The following is a 21,385-nucleotide window of genomic DNA, read 5'->3' on the forward strand; positions in this document are numbered from 1 at the left end:
ACAGTGCTTGGCACATAGTAAGCGCTTAACAAATACCAACATTATTATTATTATTATTATTAGATATTACCCTCACCTTTACATATATGTATATATTCATTCATTCATTCAATCGTATTTATTGAGCGCTTACTGTGTGCAGAGCACTGTACTAAGCACTTGGGAAGTACAAGTTGGCAACATATAGAGATGGTCTCTACCCAACAACGGGCTCACAGTCTAGAAGGGGGAGACAGACAACAAAACACAACATGTGGACAGGTATCAAGTCATCAGAATAAATAGAAATAAAGCCAGATGCACATAATTAACAAAATAAATAGACTAGTAAATATATACAAGTAAAATAGAGTAATAAATCAGTACAAACATATATACAGGTGCTGTGGGGAGGGGAAGGAGGTAGGGTGGGGGGATGGGGAGGAGGAGAGGAAAAAGGGGGCTCAGTCTGGGATGGCCTCCTGAGCTCATTAATGATATTTAGGTTTGCTGTCTTTAGTTTTTCACTTATCACTGATTATTAGATTGGTGAATTTGTTGAACTCTAGTTTTGCTTATGGATTACCCTGCAATAAACACAATTAAGCAGCTGTACAAAGAGCCATGGTTCTGATTGACTTGACCGTCTTAGAATGCTTGCCTCATCTGCTACCAGTGACACAGCATCAATCTGCAAGGGCTGAGAGTTGTGGGTGGTGGAAGGGTAAGAGGTTTTAGGTTGGGACATAGGTATTTTACTGCCCTCCTTACTGTGGGCCAGTAGGGAATCTCACTCGGTTTGTTAATTTTTTTTGTGGTATTTGCTAGGTGTTTACTATATGCCAGACACTGTATTAAGTGTTGGGGTAGATACAAGCTATTCAAGTTGGACACAATCCACATCCTACATGGGGCTCACAATCTTAACCCCCATTTTAATAATAATAATGGTAGCATTTATTAAGCGCTTACTATGTGCAAAGCACTGTTCTAAGCGCTGGGGAGGTTACAAGGTGATCAGGTTGTCCCACGGTGGGCTCACAGTCTTGATCCCCATTTTACAGATGAGGTGACTGAGGTGCAGAGAAGTTAAGTGACTTGCCCAAAGTCACACAGCTGACAAGTGGGGGAGCCGGGATTTGAACTCATGACCTCCGACTCTAAAGCCCGGGCTTTTTCCACTGAGCCATGCCACTTCCCAGAAGTAGGTTAGTTTCCCCTTTACCAGCATCCTCCTAAGGATCCTCCTAAGCGCTTGTACTTCCCAAGCGCTTAGCACAGTGCTCTGCACACAGTAAGCGCTCAATAAATATGATTGATTGATTGATTTGCCCCTCAAACACACCAGCCGGGTTTTCAACCATTTTACCTCCTCCAGGAGGCCCTCCCAGACTGAGCCCCTTCCTTCCTCTCCCCCTCGTCCCCCTCTCCATCCCCCCATCTTACCTCCTTCCCTTCCCCACAGCACCTGTATATATGTATATATGTTTGTACATATTTATTACTCTATTTATTTATTTTACTTGTACATATCTATTCTATTTATTTTATTTTGTTAGTATGTTTGGTTTTGTTCTCTGTCTCCCCCTTTAAGGCCGTGAGCCCACTGTTGGGTAGGGACTGTCTCTATATGTTGCCAATTTGTACTTCCCAAGCGATTAGTACAGTGCTCTGCACACAGTAAGAGCTCAATAAATACGATTGATGATGATGATGATGATGACCCTGCCACAATCAGCGACAGACTTCTGGACTGCATTGACCATTCCTAAGTTTATATAGAGATATTCAATCACATAAGTACATAAGGAGAATGCTTCATGTCTACAATGGTGCCCATTTGAAAATATAGCCAACAGCACCTTCCCAGTAGAAGAATCTGCTCTAGACTTTGTTGTAAAATGGTAATTGTGGGACTTTTAAGTGCTTATTATGTGCCAAGCACCGTATCAAGTGCTAGGGTAAATACAAGCGAATCAGGTTGTATACAATCCCAAACCCACCATGGGGTTTACAGTTTAAGAGGGGGAACAAGTATTAAATCCCCATTTTACAGAGGAGGAAACTGAGGCACAGAGAAGTTAGTTAGTTTCCCCTTTACCAGTATCCTCCTAAGGATGACCCTGCCACAATCAGCGACAGACTTCTGGACTGCATTGACCATTCCTAAGTTTATATAGAGATATTTAATTCAATCGCATAAGTACATAAGGAGAATGCTTCATGTCTACAATGGTGCCCATTTGAAAATATAGCCAACAGCACCTTCCCAGTAGAAGAATCTGCTCTAGACTTTGTTGTAAAATGGTAATTGTGGGACTTTTAAGTGCTTATTATGTGCCAAGCACTGTATCAAGTGCTAGGGTAAATACAAGAGAATCAGGTTGGATACAATCCCAAACCCACCATGGGGTTTACAGTTTAAGAGGGGGAACAAGTATTAAATCATCATTTTACAGAGGAGGAAACTGAGGCACAGAGAAGTTAAATAACTTGCGCATGGTCACCCAGCATGCAAGTGGTAGACTTGTGATTAGAACTTTGGTCTTCTGACTCCTTTCATGCTTTTTGCATGAGGCCATCCTGCTTCAGGCTATTTCTGTGTCTGTGAATAAAACACCAGTAGAAGTCTATCATATTCTTTAAAAAAAAAAAAAAATCCCCCAGAATGGCTAAAAAACTAAAACGATGTCAGGAAATTACCTGCAAGTAAGTATCAAGTTGTTTTCAAAGAATGTCTCAAATTTGGAAATATGATAGGGAATGTTAATAAGCAGCATCCATTCCACCAAAGCGTAGAGGTGAGGAAAGAATGAAGACATTGGATAAGCTGTGGATGTACTTTCTAGCATTTATGCCAGCCTACCTCCTCCTCCTCCTCCAGAAACACATTTGTAATGGGCATTTGGAGGCTACACAATCGACTACCATTACCATTCATGGAAATGTTTGAAATGAGTTCAGTCTTTTGGTAGTGAGTCTAAAAAGTATAAAAAAAACCAAGATCTGAAGTTAACATGGTAGATGACAGTTGTTTTGATTGTTTTGGAAGGATGTAGTTATTTTTAAGTATATGGAAGTGTGCCATACAATAGGTTAGTTATCCATTGTGATTTGATTTTCTATGATCTATTTGCCACTTTTTACATTTTCAACTCCATTTCTGGGACCATGGAAGATGGTTCCTATTATATTTAATGGTTGTTGATTCAGTATCTGGCTAGTGGAAACTATTTGTTCCTAATAATCTGGCAATCCACCCATCTCTGCAAAGCTTTGTTGCTTAAGGCTTCCAGATTTGAGCACACTGTGGTCACATTGAAGGAATGTGGCAGCTAGACTGGGAATTTTGTTCTATTCAAGTTTTGGTGTGATTTATATACCAAACTTTGAATTTTTTCAACTACTTTTTGAAAGCTCATGCATTTCTGATTACACAGTCTTTCCTAGTATTTGTTAATATAAGGTGGTTTTGAAGCCAGCTAATTCTAAGAATAGAGCATTACTAATTACTCAGTAGGACTCGTACTCATTTTTTGGGAGTCTAGCTCTTGATCATTGTCTTCTCCCTCCCTGGAACCCCCTCCTCCTTCAAAGTCGACAGACCCCTGCACTCCCCACTGTTAGAGTCTTCCCGGAATCGCATATCTTCCAGGAGTTCTTCCCAATTAAATTATTCTCTCCACAGGAATATCTCACCAACTTCTACTCCAGCACTTCTGCTCCATCTGCACACTTGTGCACTCCCAATTTTCCGTAGCAATTATGTATATATTTGCATCCCTTACTACTTGTGCATCTGTTGTTGTTGTCTTATGCTGTCGAGTCATATCCGACCCATAGCGACGCCACAGACATATCTCTCCCAGAACACCCCACTTCAAGCTGCAATTGTTCTGGTAGCGAATCCGTAGAGTTTTCTTGGTAAAAATACTCTGCCTTTGAATCTCTCCCATGCCGCTTGCTGCCCAGCACAGAGGAGTTTTGACTTGTAGCAGATTGCCTTCCACTTGTCAGCCGCTGGCCAAGCTGGGAATGGAATGGGTATGCCTCTGCTTGACTCTCCCTCCTTTAGTCGTAACCGGTAGAGTACTGGAAACTCTCCAGGTGTGATGCCGAGAGGAACTTATGCACCTAATCATGTATAAAACTCCTTTTCCCTTCATCCTTCTAGGGGTAAATTATTTCAGAGTGTGTCTCTCCTGTTGGATCACGAGCTCCCTGAAGTCATGGATCCAGCCTACTAACTGTGCTATATTTTCCCAAGTGCTTAGTATAGTGCTCAAGATACTCAAGTATGAACTCAAATAATATTGATTGATTGATTGATTGGCCTTTTTTTAGTGCCTGCTTAGTGCAGAGCACTGTGCCAAGTACTTAGGAGAGTAAAACAGAAGTATAGCAGAGATGGGGCTTTTAATCTAACGTGGCATTTGTAGTATTTCTACTCACCTAACTGGATAATTCTTCCATTTATAGTTGATATCTGATTTCCCCAGAACAATCAGTAGCTCATCATGGAACTGCTTTCTCCCACCAAGATGACTGTGAGGCCTTTATAGGATAGGAATTGTGATAGGATAGAATAGGATCTGATAGGATAGGATCTGACTTTCTGATCAGGATCTGATCCTATAGGATAGGATCTGACTTTCCAGTGGTTATCATAGGGATTAGCATTTTGTAAGTCTTTGATAAATACCACAACTAATTAATTAACTAAAGCTCTATGGACAGTGGAAAACCCAAAATCTGTGTATAAAATACTCTGAATAGAAAAAAGCCTCTGTAATATATATGATGGCATTAGCAACATAGTGAACAGTAGCATGAAAAGCCACTCATTGAAATCAGGATATAGGTTCAACATTGTTTTATGAATGAATTTTGTTATTTTGACTCACAGTGAAGGACAATTTAGAATTGGCAGTACTAGAAGGTATGGAACTCATAAGGAACACAATATGGCCACTGTCAAAAAGTATTTTGTCCTGGAAAGAATTAACATGGGATTATGGGAAAGTAGAGGGATGGGAAAAAATGTATGAAACAGATATGTAGCTGAGATCCTGAAAGAATAATGGGGCTGAATATTTTTTGAAAGACCCAGTTCCATTCCACTTCATATCCAACCCACGATCGCTCTTCTCATCTTGAAAGCCTTATTAAAATCACATTTCCTCCAAGAGGTCTTCCCAGAATAAACCTTCCTTTCCCCTACTCCCTCCCTCTTCTGTGTTGCCCTTGCATTGGATTTGTATCCTTTATTCATCCCATCCTCAGCCACACAACGCTTTTGTACGTACATATCTGTAATTTATTTTAACCCAATTGGCTCATATCCACCCCAGTTTTTAGTACAGTGCCTGGCACATAGTAAGCGCTTAACAAATACCAAAGTAATTATTATTATTGTGCTGGCACCCAAGGTCTGCGAGGTGTGGGATCTGTGCTTATTCATTCATTCATTCATTCATTCATTCAGTCGTATTTATTGAGCACTTACTTTGTCTAGAGCACTGTACTATGTGCTTGGGAGAGTACAATACCACAATAAATGTACTCATTCACTGCCCACAGTGAAGTTCAGGGGGAGGGAGGCTGGCTGCTCCAGACATGGACAGTTTTGGCACTAAAGCTGGAATAAATCAATAGATTGGATAAGGAATAAATTCAGAATCGAGGTAGAAGGACACCTGCTTTCTAAACCTCCTCTATCTTTTTTCAGAGGAGAGTTGTATATATTTCAAGGAAACTATTTGGGGTAAACAGTCTCAGAAACCAGACCCAGACCAATATAAATCTCTGTAAGCCAAGCTGGCAAAATCTTCTGATGAAGAGTCTCGGCATTTCTTGAGATAGGCAGACCAGAACAGGGAGCAGAGTAGCACCCTCGGGGAGCAGGAAACATATGTGGAAACTTGAAGAGATCAAACTGATGATAATGACAGATGGTAATCCTGTAGTCCGACCGCTTTTCATTGACATTCAGACTGTATTATTGTGCTTAGATTTTCAATGATCCTTTCCATTTCACTATGAGGACTCCGGCTTATTATACCCTTGGGTTCCGACAGCTTGCTAGTAGGTGTCCTTTCCCAAGAATTCCCTATCCCTTCACCCAGCTGGTCAATGGACCAAGGGACAGAGACTTCCAGGGAAATGGGTACCCAGATTGCAAGCTTTCCACTCTTAGGAAGACTACTTGAGGCATTGCAGTTGAGTTTCTGACTTCGACCTGACAAAGTTCTCTTCTTGGATATTCGAGCTTTACTTTAGACAGGAAACAGCAGACAGGGGAGTGGGACAGCCCCTAAGGCAAATCATACCTGACTGGAGAGGGGAGTTCTACTTCCCTTGAAATGCAGATTAGCTCGAGATTTTTAAAGGAGAATTAGGGCTTGTCTCTTCAAGTCTGGACCAAGTCAAGTTGAGGTCACAGAGGAGGTAAAAGAGGGTTAAAATTGTAGAAGGACTAATAGAAGGTTAGACTATGTTTTGGGGTGCCTGCATCAAGCATCAGAACTGAGAGGGACCAAAATGAGTAATTGGATATTTAGCTCATTGTTAGGTTAGAAATTTGGGGAAGACTTGGTTCCTGATAAGTGCATTATCTGCCCACTACAAGCTTACAGTCTAGAGGGAAGATTACAGTCTAGAACAGGGTTAGGATATTGAGGGGATTCTTGCAGTTACTGCTTTTGGGGCACATGCGGTCACAAGCATTTTTTCTCATCCTCTCAAGAAACATAATTGTCAGAGTAAGTTTCATTTATCCATCTATGTCTCTTCCTATTAAGGTGTAACAAGTATTCCCCAGGACAGCCTGGAACTCTGTCGTGTTGCAACTCTGTACACTTTTGCTGGCCCCTTGCTCTCCCATGGTGTTCATATGGATTCCATACTCTGGTCTTGCTAGTTGTATGTTTGTTTTGCCTCTTGCTCCCACTACTTTCTCCTTTAGATTGCATAAAGGCAGAGCCCATGTTTTTCAATCAGTCAATCGTCAATTGCATTTACTGAGTGCTTACTATGTACTAAGCACTGGAGATGTAGCATGGTCTAGTGGATAGTCCACAGGCCTGGGGGCCAGAGGGACCTGGGTTCTAATCCTGGTGCCCCCACTTGTCTGCTGTGTGACCTAAGCAAGTCACTTTACTTCTCTATGCCTCAGTTACCTCATAATAATAATGATGGCATTTGTTAAGTGCTTACTATGTGCAAAGCACTGTTCTAAGCGCTGGGGGATACAAGGTGATTAGGTTGTCCCACTTGGGTCTCAGTCTTAATCCCCATTTTACAGATGAGGTAACTGAGGCTCAGAGAAGTTAAATGACTTGTCCAAGGTCACACAGCAGACATGTGGCGGAGTTGGGATTAGAACCATGACCTCCCAAGCCCGGGCCATTTCCACTGAGCCACGTCATCTGTAAAATAGAGATCATGAGGGCGAGCCCTGTGTGGGACAGAGACTGTGTCCAACCTGATTATTTGTATCCACCCCAGAACTTAGTACAGTGCCTGGCTCATAATAAGCACTAACAAATACCACCATTATTATTATTATTAGAGTATAATATAACAATATAACAGAGTTGGTAGACACTTTTAAAGACAAGCTTTTCACTTCCATTGCATCTACAGGAGCTTTACACATTGTCCTGCACCCAGAAGGTACGTAAGAGACACAGATATTAAATTCAGAGAGGAGAAATAGTAGAAAATAAGGATAAGTATTGTGGGGCTAGTGTGAGTATCAGTGTGCTTAAGCAGTACATAGCTAAGTGCGTATGTGATGCAGAGGGGAGGGAAATCCTAATCCTCCTCGACCTCTCAGCTACCTTCGACACTGTAGACCATCCCCTTCTCCTCAACCTTGGCTTCACAGTCTCCGTCTTCTCCTAGTTCTCCTCTTATCTCTGTGGCCGTTCATTCTCAGTCTCCTTTGTGGGCTCTTCCTCCCCCTCCCATCTCCTTACTGTAGGGGCTCCTCAAGGGTCAGTTCTTGGTCCCCTTCTGTTCTCCATCTAGACTCACTCCCTTGGTGAACTCATTCACTCCCACGGCTTCAACTGTCATCTCTACACGGATGACACCCAAATCTACATCTCCGGCCCTGTTCTCTCTCCCTCCCTCCAGGGTCGTGTCTCCTCCTGCCTTCAGGACATCTCCATCTGGATGTCTACCCGCCATCTAAAACTCAACACGTCTAAGACTGAGATCCGTATCTTCCCTCCCAAACCTTGTCCTCTCCCTGACTTTCCTGTCACTGTAGATGGCACTACTATCCTTCCCGTCTCACAAGCTCGCAACCTTGCTGTCCTCCTTGACTCCGCTCTCTCATTCACCCCACACATCCAATCCGTCCCCAAAACCTGCCGGTCTCACCTCCACAACATCGCCAAGATCCGCCCTTTCCTTTCCATCCAAACCGCTACCTTGCTGGTTCAAGCCCTCATCCTATCCTGACTGGATGACTGCATCAACCTCCTTTCTGATCTCCCATCCTCCTGTCTCTCCCTGCTTCAGTCTATACTTCACTCTACTGCCCGGATTATCTCTGTACAGAAACACTCTGGGCATGTCACTCCCCTCCTCAAAAATCTCCAGAGGTTGCCTATCAACTTTCTAATCAAGCAAAAACTCCTCACTCTCGGCTTCAAAGCTCTTCATCCCCTAGTCCCCGCCTACCTCACCTCCCTTCTCTCTTTCTGCAGCCCAGCCTTCACCCTCCGCCCCTCTGCTGCTAACCTCCTCACTTTGCCTCGTTCTCACCTGTCCCACCGTTCACTCCTGGCCCACATCCTATCTCTAGCCTGGAATGCCCTCCCTCCACACATCTGCCAAACTAGCTCTCTTCCTCCCTTCAAAACTCTACTGAGAGCTCACCTCCTCCAGGAGGCCATCCCAGACTGAACCCCCACCTTTTCCTCACTTTCTCTTCCTTCCCTCCCCATCGTCCCCCCGCCCTACCCCCTCCCCCTCCCCACAGCACTAGTGTATATTTGTACATATTTATTACTCTACTTATGATGTGTATATAGCTATAATTCTATTTATTCTGATGGTATTAACACCTGTTTACTTGTTTCGTTTTGCTGCCTGTCTCCCCCTTCTAGACTGTGAGCCCCCTTGTTGGGTAGGGACCATCTCTATATGTTGCTGATTTGTACTTCCCAAGTGCTTAGTACAGTGCTTTGCACACAGTAAGTGCTCAATAAATACGATTGAATGAATGAATGAATGAGTGAATGAATGGAAGTCCTCTTGGAGGAGGTGTGATTTTAGGAAGGTTTGGAAGATGGGAAGAGCAATCAGATATGAAGGGGGAGGAAATTCCAGGCTTGCGGGAGGAGGTGGGCAAGGAGTCGTCAGTGAGACAGATGAGATCAGGGTACAGAAAGTAGGTTAGCTTTACAAGAATGGAGAGTGTGCTTTGGGTTGCAGTAGTAGAACAGCAAGGTAACCCTCCAATAAAGCCAACCTGCTCACTGTACTTCAATCTTATCTATCTCACCGCCAACCCATTGCCCATGTCCTCCTTTTCCATTCCTCGCTTTACTCCCAAGGACGGCTTACTCTCCTCTGATGTCACTCGGGGTGATTTAGGATGTTTCTGAGCTGTGTCCACATATTTTGGGGCGTTCCCTGGCCAAGGTTCTGTGCAGTCTTTGCCAAAGGTCATAGTGTGAGTCGTGTACTTAGAGAAATCCCTATGTGATCATCCAGAGAAGCGGGGAGTTATCCTGCCCTTCTATTATTACTATTTTCAATACCCTTCTTGGAGATGATGGGATTATCTGTCTCCACTACACACCATCAGTGTCTGTCTGGTATAGTGGACTGTAAGCTCCTTGTGGGCAGGGATCTTGTCCACCAACTGGTACTTGATAAATGCCATTGATTGATTAACTGATCTGATCCCATCATCCTTTTATGTTTTATTTACACTCTTGTCATGGGGTGGAACCTGCTGCCGCGTAACTTGTGACCTTGTGGATCGGTGGATTGGAAATGGAATCACAGATTCGCCGGTAATGGGTAAAGGAAGCAGGTTTATTAAGTTTATAGTACAAGGGATTATGAAATATAAGCTACTTAGGGCAAAGCTATTTCTAGACTAATTAACAATAAGTTCACTGGTCAGCATGGTACCCCATTTCTAGCAGCTGGTAAAACTGGGAAGGAGACACCTTTCAAAGTCACCCCAAAATGGGCTTCCCTTCAAGTAACCCCAAATGGGCTACCTCTCAAGCAACTCCCAAAACATGGACTACCTTTCAAAATCACCCAGGGTTAGCTTCAAACCACCCCCAAAATGGGCTGTCTTTCCAAATCACTTGGGGTTACCTTCAATCCACCCCAAAATGGGCTACCTTTCAGAATCACCCATGGTTACCATCAAACCACCCCCAAAATGGACTGCCTTTCTTAATCACCCAGCGTTAGCTTCAGACCACTCCCAAAATGGGCTACATTTTAGAATCACCCAGGGTTAGCCTCAAACCATTCCCCAAAATAGGCTACCTTTCATAATCACACGGGGCTATCATCAAACCACCCCCAAAACAGACTACCTTTCAAAATCATCCAGAGGCTACGGTCCTAAAATATCCACTCCTCCTAGTTCCAGTGAGGAGGTCTGATTGTTCTCATGGCACCACACAAGGTCTGACAAAGAGGTCGTGGAGACCCCTTCCGCAGATAAACCTTGCTACTTCCCAATTCTCTTCCCTTCTGTTGGCCATATTTGAAGTGAGAAAGGACCATGTGACAAGATCCATCACCATTTTCTCACGCCGGGTCTAATTATTCCGCCTTATTGCTCACCCGGAGCAGCTTGTTAGCCTGGCCAGGGTGTGACTAATCACAACTATATATATATATATATATAATATATACCTCACATTATATGAGTACTCCATTTTATAGGTTTTCATTGTTGTTCAGGTGATTGCCATTTGACCTCAAATTTCAATCATCACCTGAACAGCAGTGAAAACCTATCCACATGGGTGAGTGTAGTTAAAACAAGCTGTGCTAATAAAGCTAGGAGGAGAGCCCAGAGAGGACACATTGGGGAAGCCAAGGTTGGATAATGTTTCCAGGAGAAGGGGGTGGTGTGCTAATAAAGATTCTTGATGTACTAGTAAATTTGTTCCTCACAGGGTGAGAAGAAGCATGGTCTAGTGGAACGAGGAAGGGCCCAGGTGCCAGAGGATTTGAGTTGTAATCCCGGCTCTGTCACTTTGTGTTATAATAATGATGTCATCTATTAAGCGCTTACTATGTGCAAAGCACTGTTCTAAGCGCTGGGGAGGTTACAAGGTGATCAGATTGTCCCACAGGGGGCTCACAGTCTTCATCCCCATTTTACAGAGGAGGGAACTGAGGCACAGAGAAGTGAAGTGACTTGCCCAAAGTCACACAGCTGACAATTGGCAGAGCCGGGATTTGTACCCATGACCTCTGACTCCATAGCCCGTGCTCTTTCCACTGAGCTATGCTGCTTCTCTGTGTGACCTTGGGCAAGTCACTTCTGTGTGCCTCAGTTTCCTCAACTGTAAAATGGAGATTAAATACCTGTTTTCTCTCCTACTTCTACCCATGAGGGATAGGGACTGTGTCCAACCTAATTAACTTGTATATACTCCAGCATTTAGAACACATAGTAAGATAATAGCAATGATAGCTATAATAATAATGATGACTAGGGATAAATCCCTCTCCTGATTGTGCTGGTCTGACAGCAATCCTGTCCTGGATTATAATGCTTTAAACTGTGTTTCACTATGTATTTAAAATATTTTTTCCCTCTAGCTTTTGTGTACCTCCTTTTAGATTACATACAGCTCCTGATTGGATATTCTTTTGTGAAAACAATAATTATACTAACAATATAATAATAATAATATGTCTTAAGCATTTATGTGTCAAGCTCTGTGCTAACCACTCAAGTAGATACACAGTCATCAGATCAGACACAATCCCTGTCCCTCATGGGACCTCCAGTCTAAGAGACTGAATTGTCATCAATTCCCCTCACATCTCACCCGGGGAAAAATGGGATCTGACTGTGTTGTAACACTTCGTTGTAAGCAGTTGGCATTTTTGATGGGTCATCAGTGAGGTTGGGGAAATTGGCTCAAAAGCTGGAGTTGTCTTGTGTAGTTGGTACAGGGCTCTTGTCTTATGCCGTCGAGTCATTTCTGACCCACAGCGATACCACGGACATGTCTCTCCCAGAACACCCCACTCTCCATCTGCAATTGTTCTGGTAGCCTATCCATAGAGTTTTCTTGGTAAAAATCTTGAGGCGGTTTACCATTGCCGCCTTCTGCACAGTAAACTCAAGTCTTCACCCTCTTTCCCATGCCGCTGCTGCCCAGAACGGGTGAGTTTTGACTTGTAGCAGATCACCTTCCACTCGCTAGCCACTGCCCGACCTAGAAATGGAAAGGATAAGCCTCTGCTCGACTCTCCCTCCCTTAGCCGAGACTGGCAGAGTACTGGGAACCCTCCAGGTGCGACCCTGAGACGGGGGGTACAGGTCTCACCACCGAATAAAAGGTTGGACAGCCTTATAGACTTTAAAATTGTTGTGGACTTTGATACCTGCCGTTGACACATTCCGTCATGCAGCCCACTGAAAATCATTTGGCCGTATGTGTTGTTTTCTCAGTGTATCTCAGTAGTAAAGTTCAGGCACAGCATTAAGTTCTGTATTGCTCATGGAAATTTTGATTGTGCATGGGACTATCAGGGTGTGAGTTACAAAACAACTAAAGTATTCAGCAGATTCATAATCACGTGCATATTTGTATGTATATGCTTCAAGACCAGATAACTACAAAAAGTGTTTCCTCAACCACTCTTAAAGACTTGTGGGTGCTCATAATTTGGTTCCTACAAAGCCCTGATTTCCCCTATTCCCTCTCCCGTCTGTGTCACCCTTGCACTTGGATTTGTACCCCATCTTCAGCCCCTCAGCACTAAATTATCCATAATTTATTTTAATGTCTTTTCTCATCCTCTAGACTGTAAGCACCTCGTGGGCATGTCTACCATATCATCTCTGCTGTACTCTCCCAAATGCTTAGTACAGTATTCTGTACCCAGTTAGCACTCAGTAAATACCATTGGTTGATTGATTAGTTAGAGTAGTTTCCCTGTGACTTGGATTTGTACCCCATCTTCAGCCCCTCAGCACTAAATTATCCATAATTTATTTTAATGTCTTTTCTCTCCTCTAGACTGTAAGCACCTCGTGGGCATGTCTACCATGTCTTCTCTACTGAACTCTCCCAAGTGCTTAGTACAGTATTCTGTACCCAGTTAGCACTCGGTAAATACCATTGGTTGATTGATTAGTTAGAGTAGTTTCCCTGTGACTTGGCAACTTATTCTGACTGGTTTGCATATCCCCTGTCTCATCTCTAAGGACACCAACAGAGAATAGATTGAACATAAAGGAACCTAATACACACTCCTGCATTATTCTAACAGTGATAAGAAAAGGTCAGACAGGTTTTCAACTCTTCAACTCTGTCTCAATCAACCATACTTTAGTGGGAACAGTATGAAGGTCTTGATAGATTCCACAAAGTAGTCAAGTGTGTTTTGCTGTTGCTAAAGCCTTGATCTGTTGATGTTGTTAAATGCTTTTTTATGGTCAAAGGACCCAGAGTGGAGGTGATGCCCTTTTTAATTTTCTTGTTACTGGCATACTGCAAAGGTATATAGGTTCTTTAGTAGTCATTCTAGAAAAATGTGGTTACAATTCTGTTGACATTGAGAAGCAGTTAGATGTCCCAGTAATTTCTGCAGCCAGCTCTCCCTTTCTTCCCTTCCTTCTTGGAGATGGCTATCATGGTGATATCTTTGCCAGTTAGCCACTGTGATCTTAAAAGCTTTAGCACATCAACCTCAAAATCTGAGCATCATAGGGGATGCTAGCAGTTATCCAGCAATTACCAGGATTTCAGATTTGGAAAACTAAACCTCTGCACATTGACTACACCAAAGGCCAATTCATGGTCAACAATCTTTAGCTTCTGGTTGGCCTTGAAGTATCCATCCCCATTTGTTTGTGGGTTGGTTTATACACCAGCCTGGTGACGCGGTTAAAAAGATAAGATTGAAAGGAACTTTCATAGATAATATGCTTGCTTTTGCACAGAAGGCCTATTGAGTAAGGATATTCAATCGTTGAAACCAAGGTGTAAGGTCAACTGACCTATGTCATACGATGAGAATTCCCTTAAACATTTTTCTCCCCCAACAATTGAACCCACCAATTTCCATAGTTTTAAGGAAATCTTTTGGAGAACAAGCAGTGCATGCAGAGATACCGTAAAATTTTTATTGCCTCCTTTGTAGGATTAACAAAAATATTTATTTGAGGAAGCTCTCACGGTTCTGTTTGCAAGGAAAATTTCTTGCTCTCATTAAGGCCAGTAGAGATTTTAGTTCTTTTTCAAAGTTACACTTAAAACTGAAGAGGGGTGTGGCACCATTATTTTGTTTGTTTGGGTTTATGGTACTTGCTAAGCACTTATTATGTGTCAAGCACTGTTCTGAGGACTGGAGTAGGCGCAAGTTAATTAGGTCTGACACGTTTCCTGTCCCCTGTGGGGTTCACAGTCTTAAACCCGTGGGAGAACAGGTATTGAATCCCCATTTTACAGTTGCAGAAATGGAGACATGGAGAAGTCGTGACTTGCCCAAGGTCACACAGCAGGCAATTAGCAGAGCCGAAGTTAGAACCCAGGAAGTTGGAGTCCCAGGCCCCTGCTCTTTCCAGTAGGTCATGCTGCTTCTGGTTAAAGGATTTTTTTTTTCAATTTGCGACTCTCAGTTATATCTTGCTTTTGGTTTGTGGTTCCTCAGTTCTTGAATATTGGGCACCCTGGTGTAATCCTCTGGTGAGCCAGTTTTTTTAACTTGGTTAGGCAAACCATGTTTAGGTCACATTTTCTTGTCTCTTCCTCATTCGGGGTGAGCAGTGTTTCTAATCCCTACTCCACTACGTGTCTACTTTGTGACCTTGGGGAAGTCACTTAACTTCTCTGTGCCTCAGTTACCTCATCTGGAAAAGAGGGGTAAGAGTGTGAGCCCCATGTGGGACCGGGGCTGTGTCCAACATAGGTAATTTGTATCTATTCCAGTGTTCAGAACAGTGCTTGGCACATTTAACAAATACCATTATTGTTATTATCATTATTATTTCTAAGTAGGTTTGCAAGACACCAAATACTATTCTAGGCCCCATTGGTCAACTTTATTTCTAATTCCACCCTACTCTTAAATCCCCTTCCACCCTATTCCCTCTCTCTCTAATGAGTTGTCTAGCAGACTAATTTAAAAGTATTATTTCTCTGAAGTAGGCATATGCTTGCAACAACTGGCTGGATGTATGGGCTGGAATCTTTTGAGACACTTCTGTGCTATTAATTGAGTTGAAATATTTTTGATTGTTTTAAATTAAGCTGCCAGGAATTAGTCTCTAGACTATAAACTTCTTGTGGGCAGGGAACAGGTCTGCCAACTCTGTTGAGAAGCAGGATGGCCTAGTGGGAAGAAGGCCTAAATTCTTATCCCATCTCCTCCACATGTCTGCTGTGTGACCTTAGGCAAGTCATTAAACTTCTCTGTGCCTCAGTTCCCTCATCTGTAAAACGGGGATTAAGACTGTGAGTCCTGTATGTAGTCTCCCAATGCTTAGTACAGTGTTCTGCACATAGTAAGCACTCAGTAAATATGATTGACTGACTCTAGATTGTAAGATCATTGTGGGCAGGGAATGTGTCTGTTCTATTTTGTTCTATTTTACTCTCCCAAGCGCTTAGTACTGTGCTCTGCATGCAGTAAGCACTCAATAAATATGACTGACTGACTGGAACCAGATATTTTATTTTTCTTTGTTTGTATATTAGGTACCAACTATCGTTCCCCTGTGAGGTTCATGTTAAGTATGCATACTCAGTTGATTACACTAAGAAAAATTAAAAATTGAAAACAAGTGGACACATTCATGCTTTGGAGGTCTGCCACAGTTACTAAAAGTAGAAAACACTGATATCTTAGCTGTAGTCACAGCACACAATTGCGGAATAACCAAATGCCAATTCTGTTGAGTTGTATTATATTGTACTCTTCCAAGCACTTAACACTCTGCACCCAGTAAACGCTCAATAAATGCAGTTGGTTGATTGATTCCATTAAAGACAACAGCATGGCATAGGGTGAAATTAATAGAAATGTATAATTTATAATAGATACTTTATGGATGTATGCATAAGTGCTGTGAAATTAAGGTTGGGGCAAATATCGGTTGCCCAAAGGTCACAGATACAAGTGCATAACCAACACAAAAGGGAGAAGGAGTCGATGAAAAGAAGACTTAATTGGGGAAGACCACATGGAGGAGATGTGACCCTAATAAGGCTTTGAAGGTGGGGAGAGTGATGGTCTAGCATATATGGAGGGGGAAGGAGTTCCAGGGCTAGGGGAAGGATGTGGGAAAGGGGCCAGCGTCAAGATAGATGAGAGTAGAGCACAGTGAGTTAACTGGTGGTAGAGGAGCGAAGTGTGTGGGCTGCATTGTAGTAGGAGATCAGTGAGATTAGGAAGGAGGAGTGAACTGAATGGGTAAGGAGTTTCTGCAGAAGTGGATGGGCAATCACTGGAGGTTCTTTAGGACTGGGGTGACATGGACTGAACCTTTTTTTAGAAAAATGAAGCAGAGTGAAATATGGACTGGAGTGGGGAGAGACAGGAGGCTGGAAGGTCAGCAAGGAGGCAGATGCTTTATCCTTTCCTTTCCTGCCTTAACTCTGCCCTCTCCTCTGCCAGGCTAAACTATTTCTCCTCCCTTATTGACACCCATGCCCATCATCCTCATCAACTGTTCCATACATTTAACTCCCTTCTCAGGCCCCATGTTCCTCCCCCTCCTCCATCCTTCACCACCTGCAACGATCTGGCCTCCTATTTCATTAGTAAAATTAACTCCATCAGGTCTGAGCTCCCCAAAGTCACCCCTCCCCTTTCTCCATCCCCCCTGCTCTCAACCCTCTCTGCTACTCTGCCATCCTTCCCACAGTATCTTCAGATGAGATCTCCACCCTCCTCCCAAGTGCTACTCCATCCATCTGTGCTTTGGACCCCATTTCCTCTCAGCTTATGAAGTCTCTCACCCCTTCCCTCCTCCCCTCCTTAACTTCCATCTTCAACCGCTCACTTTCCACTGGTTCCCTCCCCTCTGCCTTCAAACATGCCCACATCTCCCCCATTCTAAAAAAACCCTCTCTTGACCCCACCTCCCCTTCTAGCGCCCTATCTCCCTCCTACCCTTCCTTTCCAAACTCCTAGAATGAGTCATCTACACCCACTGCCTCGAATTCCTCAACGCCAACTCTCTCCTTGACCCCCCTCCAATCTGGCTTCCGTCCCCTATGCTCCACCGAAACTGCCCTCTTAAAAGTCACCAATGACCTCCTTCTTGCCAAATCCAATGGCTCCTACTCTGTTCTAATCCTCCTCGACCTCTCAGCTGCCTTCAACACTGTGGACCACCCCCTTCTCCTCAACATGCTATCCAACCTTGGCTTCACAGACTCGTCATCTCCTGGTTCTCCTCTCATTTCTCCAGCTGTTCATTCTCAGTCTCCTCTGTGGGCTCCTCCTCCCCCTCCCATCCCCTTACTGTAGGGGTTCCTCAAGGGTCAGTTCTTGGTCCCCTTCTGTTCTCGATCTACACTCACTCCCTTGGTCAACTCATTCGCTCCCACGGCTTCAACTATCATTTCTACGCTGATGACACCCAAATCTACATTTCTGCCCCTGCTCTCTCTTGCTCCCTCCAGGCTCATATCTCCTCCTGCCTTCAGGACATCTCCATCTGGATGTCTGCCCACCATCTAAAACTCAATATGTCCAAAACTGAACTCCTTATCTTCCCTCCCAAACCCTGCCCTCTCCTTGACTTTCCTGTCACTGTAGACAGCACTAACATCCTTCCCGTCTCACAAGTCCGCAACCTTGGTGTTATCCTCCACTCCACTCTCTTGTTCACCTCACACATCCAACTGTCACCAGAACCTGCCGGTCTCAATTCCACAACATCGCTAAGATCTGCCCTTTCCTCTCCATCCAAACTGCTACTTTGCTGGTTCAATCTCTCATCCTATCCCGACTGGACTACTGCATCAGCCTCCTCTCTGATCTCCCATCCTCCTGTCTCTCCCCACTTCAGTCTATACTTCACGCTGATGCCCGGATCATCTTTGTGCAGAAATGCTCTGGGCATGTTATTCCCCTCCTCAAAAATCTCCAGTGGCTACCAATCAACTTACGCATCAGGCAAAAATTCCTCACTCTCAGCTTCAAGGCTGTCCATCACCTCGCCCCCTCCTACCTCACCTCCCTTCTCTCCTCCAGCCCAGCCTGCACCCTCCACTCCTCTGCCACTCACCTCCTCACTGTGCCTCATTCTCTCCTGTCCTGCCACCGATCCCCGACCCACGTCCTTCCCCTGGCCTGGAATGCCCTCCCTGCACACATCCACCAAGCTAGCTCTCTTCCTCCCTTCAAAGCCCTACTGAGAGCTCACCTCCTCCAGGAAGCCTTCCTAGATTGAGTCCCCTTTTTCCTCTCGTCCTCCCCGTCCCCCCGCCCTACCTCCCTCCCCTCTCCACTTGTATATATTTGTACAGATTTATTACTCTATTTTACTTGTACATATTTACTATTCTATTTATTCTGTTAATGATGTGCATATAGCTTTAATTCTATTTGTTCTGACAATTTTGACACCTGTCTACATGTTTTGTTTTGTCTCCTGTCTCCCCCTTCTAGACTGTGAGCCCGTTGTAGGGTAGGGACCGTCTCTATATGTTGCCGACTTGTACTTCCCAAGCGCTTAGTACAGTGCTCTGCACACAAGCGCTCAATAAATATGATTGAATGAATGAATGAATGCAGTATCCGAGGTGGGATAGAATAAGTGCTTGGATCAATATAGTAGCGGTCTGAATGGAGTGGAAAAGACGGATTTTATCAATGTTGTGAAGGTAATGTTGGAAGTAAAAGTACTTAACATTTGTGCTTCCTACTAAACCACCATCACAGTACCATCCATCTAAACTGTTGTTTTGAGAGTTTACCCTAATAGGATTGAATTGTATTATCAACGGAGACTCTATCTGATTCCACCTTTGATAGAAAAACTACTTCCACACCTGTGCAAGATATTCACAAATTATTCTTCTTGTAACATTCCACAGTAAGCTGTGAGGGAAAAGAATAAGGCAAGAGTGATGACTCATTTAAGACACAATCAAAACACAATAGGAGAAAACAATACATTATCCATGCTAAATTACTACTGAGGCAGTGAAACCTTCTTTTCAATCATTTCTCTATTAAAGTCTGTTTCAGGCATTTTTCCTCTTTTTCTTTGAAGTGGTAGTTCTAAGGCTGCAGTGAATACTGCTGTGGCCTAATTGGAGAGAATAATAGTAGTGTAATAATGGCATTTATTAAGTACTTACTATGTGCAAAGCACTGTTCTAAGCGCTGGGGAGGTTACAAGGTGATCAGGGGGTCCCACGGGGGGCTCACAGTCTTAATCCCCATTTTACAGATGAGGTAACTGAGGCTCAGAGAAGTGAAGTGACTTGCCTAAAGTCACACAGCTGACAATTGGCAGAGCCAGGATTTGAACCCATGACCTGTGACTCCAAAGCCCGGGTTTTTTGATTGTGGATGACAATTACTGATGGGCTCTTGTCTAAGGATCGAGAGACAAAAACAAAAAACATCAAGGGCTGCACACATCAAACATGAGAAAGAACATGGAACTGAGAGGCAAGAGATCTGGGTTCTAGTTTGATTCAACTTATCTGCTGAGTGATCTTGGGCCAATTATTTAACTTCTCTGTGCCTCAATTTCCTCAACTGTCAAATGGTGATAAAATACCTAATCTTCCCCACTCTTAGACCATGAACTCTTAGAGCTCCAGAATTTCTCCTTCACTACGACTGGAAGTGGGCTACCCTACTTTGAGATTTCTGACCATAACCAAATGGGTAAATGTTTAAATAACTTCAATTTACAGCATACGTGAAAGAGAAAAACAAAAAGAAGCATCAGTCTTCAAGTTAGGGAGGCCTGCCTGTGCACGGGGAGAATTCATTCATTCATTCATTCAATTGTATTTATTGAGCGCTTACTGTGTGCAGAGCCCTGTACTAAGCGCTTGGGAAGTACAATAATAATAATAATAATAATGATGGGATTTATTAAGTGCTTACTATGTGCAAAGCACTGTTCTAAGCGCAGGGGAGGTTACAAGGCGATCAGGTTGTCCCTTGGGTGACTCACAGTCTTAATCCCCATTTTACAGATGAGGTAACTGAGGCCCAGAGAAGTTAAGTGACTTGCCCAAAGTCACACAGCTGACAATTGGCAGAGCTGGGATTTGAATCCGCAACCACTGACTCCAAAGCCCGGGCTCTTTTCCACTGAGCCACGCCGAGAGACGGTCCCCACCCAACAGCAGGCTCACAGTCTAGAAGGGGGAGACAGACGACAAAACAAAACATATTAACAAAATAAAATAAATAGAATAAATATGTACAAGTAAAATAAAGAAATAAATAGAGTAATAAATATGTACAAACATGTATACATATATACAGGTGCTGTGGGGAGGGGAAGGAGGTAAGGCGGGGGGATGGGGAGGTGGAGGAGGGGAATTAAATTTGCAATGACCCCTATATGGTGAGAAAGCTCCCTGGAATCTCCAGACCCTCCACTCATTTTTTTTTTCATTTGTTAAGCGCTTACTATGTGCAAAGCACTGTTCTAAGCGCTGGGGGGGATACAATGCGATCAAGTTGTCCCACGTGGGGCTCACAGTCTTAATCCCCATTTTTACAGATGAGGTAACTGAGGCTCAGAGAAGTTAGGTGACTTGCCCAAGGTCACACAGCAGACTTGTGGTGGAGCCGGGATTCGAACCCACGACCTCTGATTCCAAAGCCCGGGCTCTTTCCACTGAGCCACGCTGCTTCTCATGAATCCCCTTGACGGTTTAAACCGGGATTCAAATTGGAGGAGAAGTACCCCGATCCCCAGGGGCATCCAGGTTCCTATCGTAGCACAGTCAAGTCCCTGACCGCCTTCGTCTCTGTGATCCTGGGCCGAGTGACTAGGCCGCAAGGAACCTGGGTGGGAAGACTGACTGGCTCCCTGGGTCAGGCTTTGGCCTCTTTAGGACTAATAACTCAACCGAGTCTTCCCAGCCGGCCCAAGAAGCACCTCCAAATCCCTCACTCAAGAGTACTCCATCAATCAATCAAGCATTTAAGAAAGTACAACACAACAGAATTGGTAGACATG

At 43.8% G+C, this 21,385-nt stretch overlaps 1 protein-coding gene and 2 non-coding genes across 3 annotated transcripts in view; 1 reads left to right on the forward strand and 2 right to left on the reverse strand.

The window, feature by feature from the left end:
- The window catches only part of WDR27 (WD repeat domain 27), a 269,128-nt gene that overhangs the window by 214,006 nt on the left and 33,737 nt on the right, over positions 1-21,385 (forward strand). The gene's annotated exons all lie outside the window — the stretch shown is intronic.
- Positions 3,967-4,104, reverse strand: LOC119924991. The gene has a single exon (XR_005449664.1). It is a non-coding gene; the product is annotated as a small nucleolar RNA SNORA7 (small nucleolar RNA).
- LOC119924605 lies at positions 12,384-12,521 on the reverse strand. The gene has a single exon (XR_005449309.1). It is a non-coding gene; the product is annotated as a small nucleolar RNA SNORA7 (small nucleolar RNA).

Source organism: Tachyglossus aculeatus, chromosome 2 (assembly GCF_015852505.1).
Source record: "Tachyglossus aculeatus isolate mTacAcu1 chromosome 2, mTacAcu1.pri, whole genome shotgun sequence".
Lineage (NCBI taxonomy): Eukaryota > Metazoa > Chordata > Mammalia > Monotremata > Tachyglossidae > Tachyglossus > Tachyglossus aculeatus.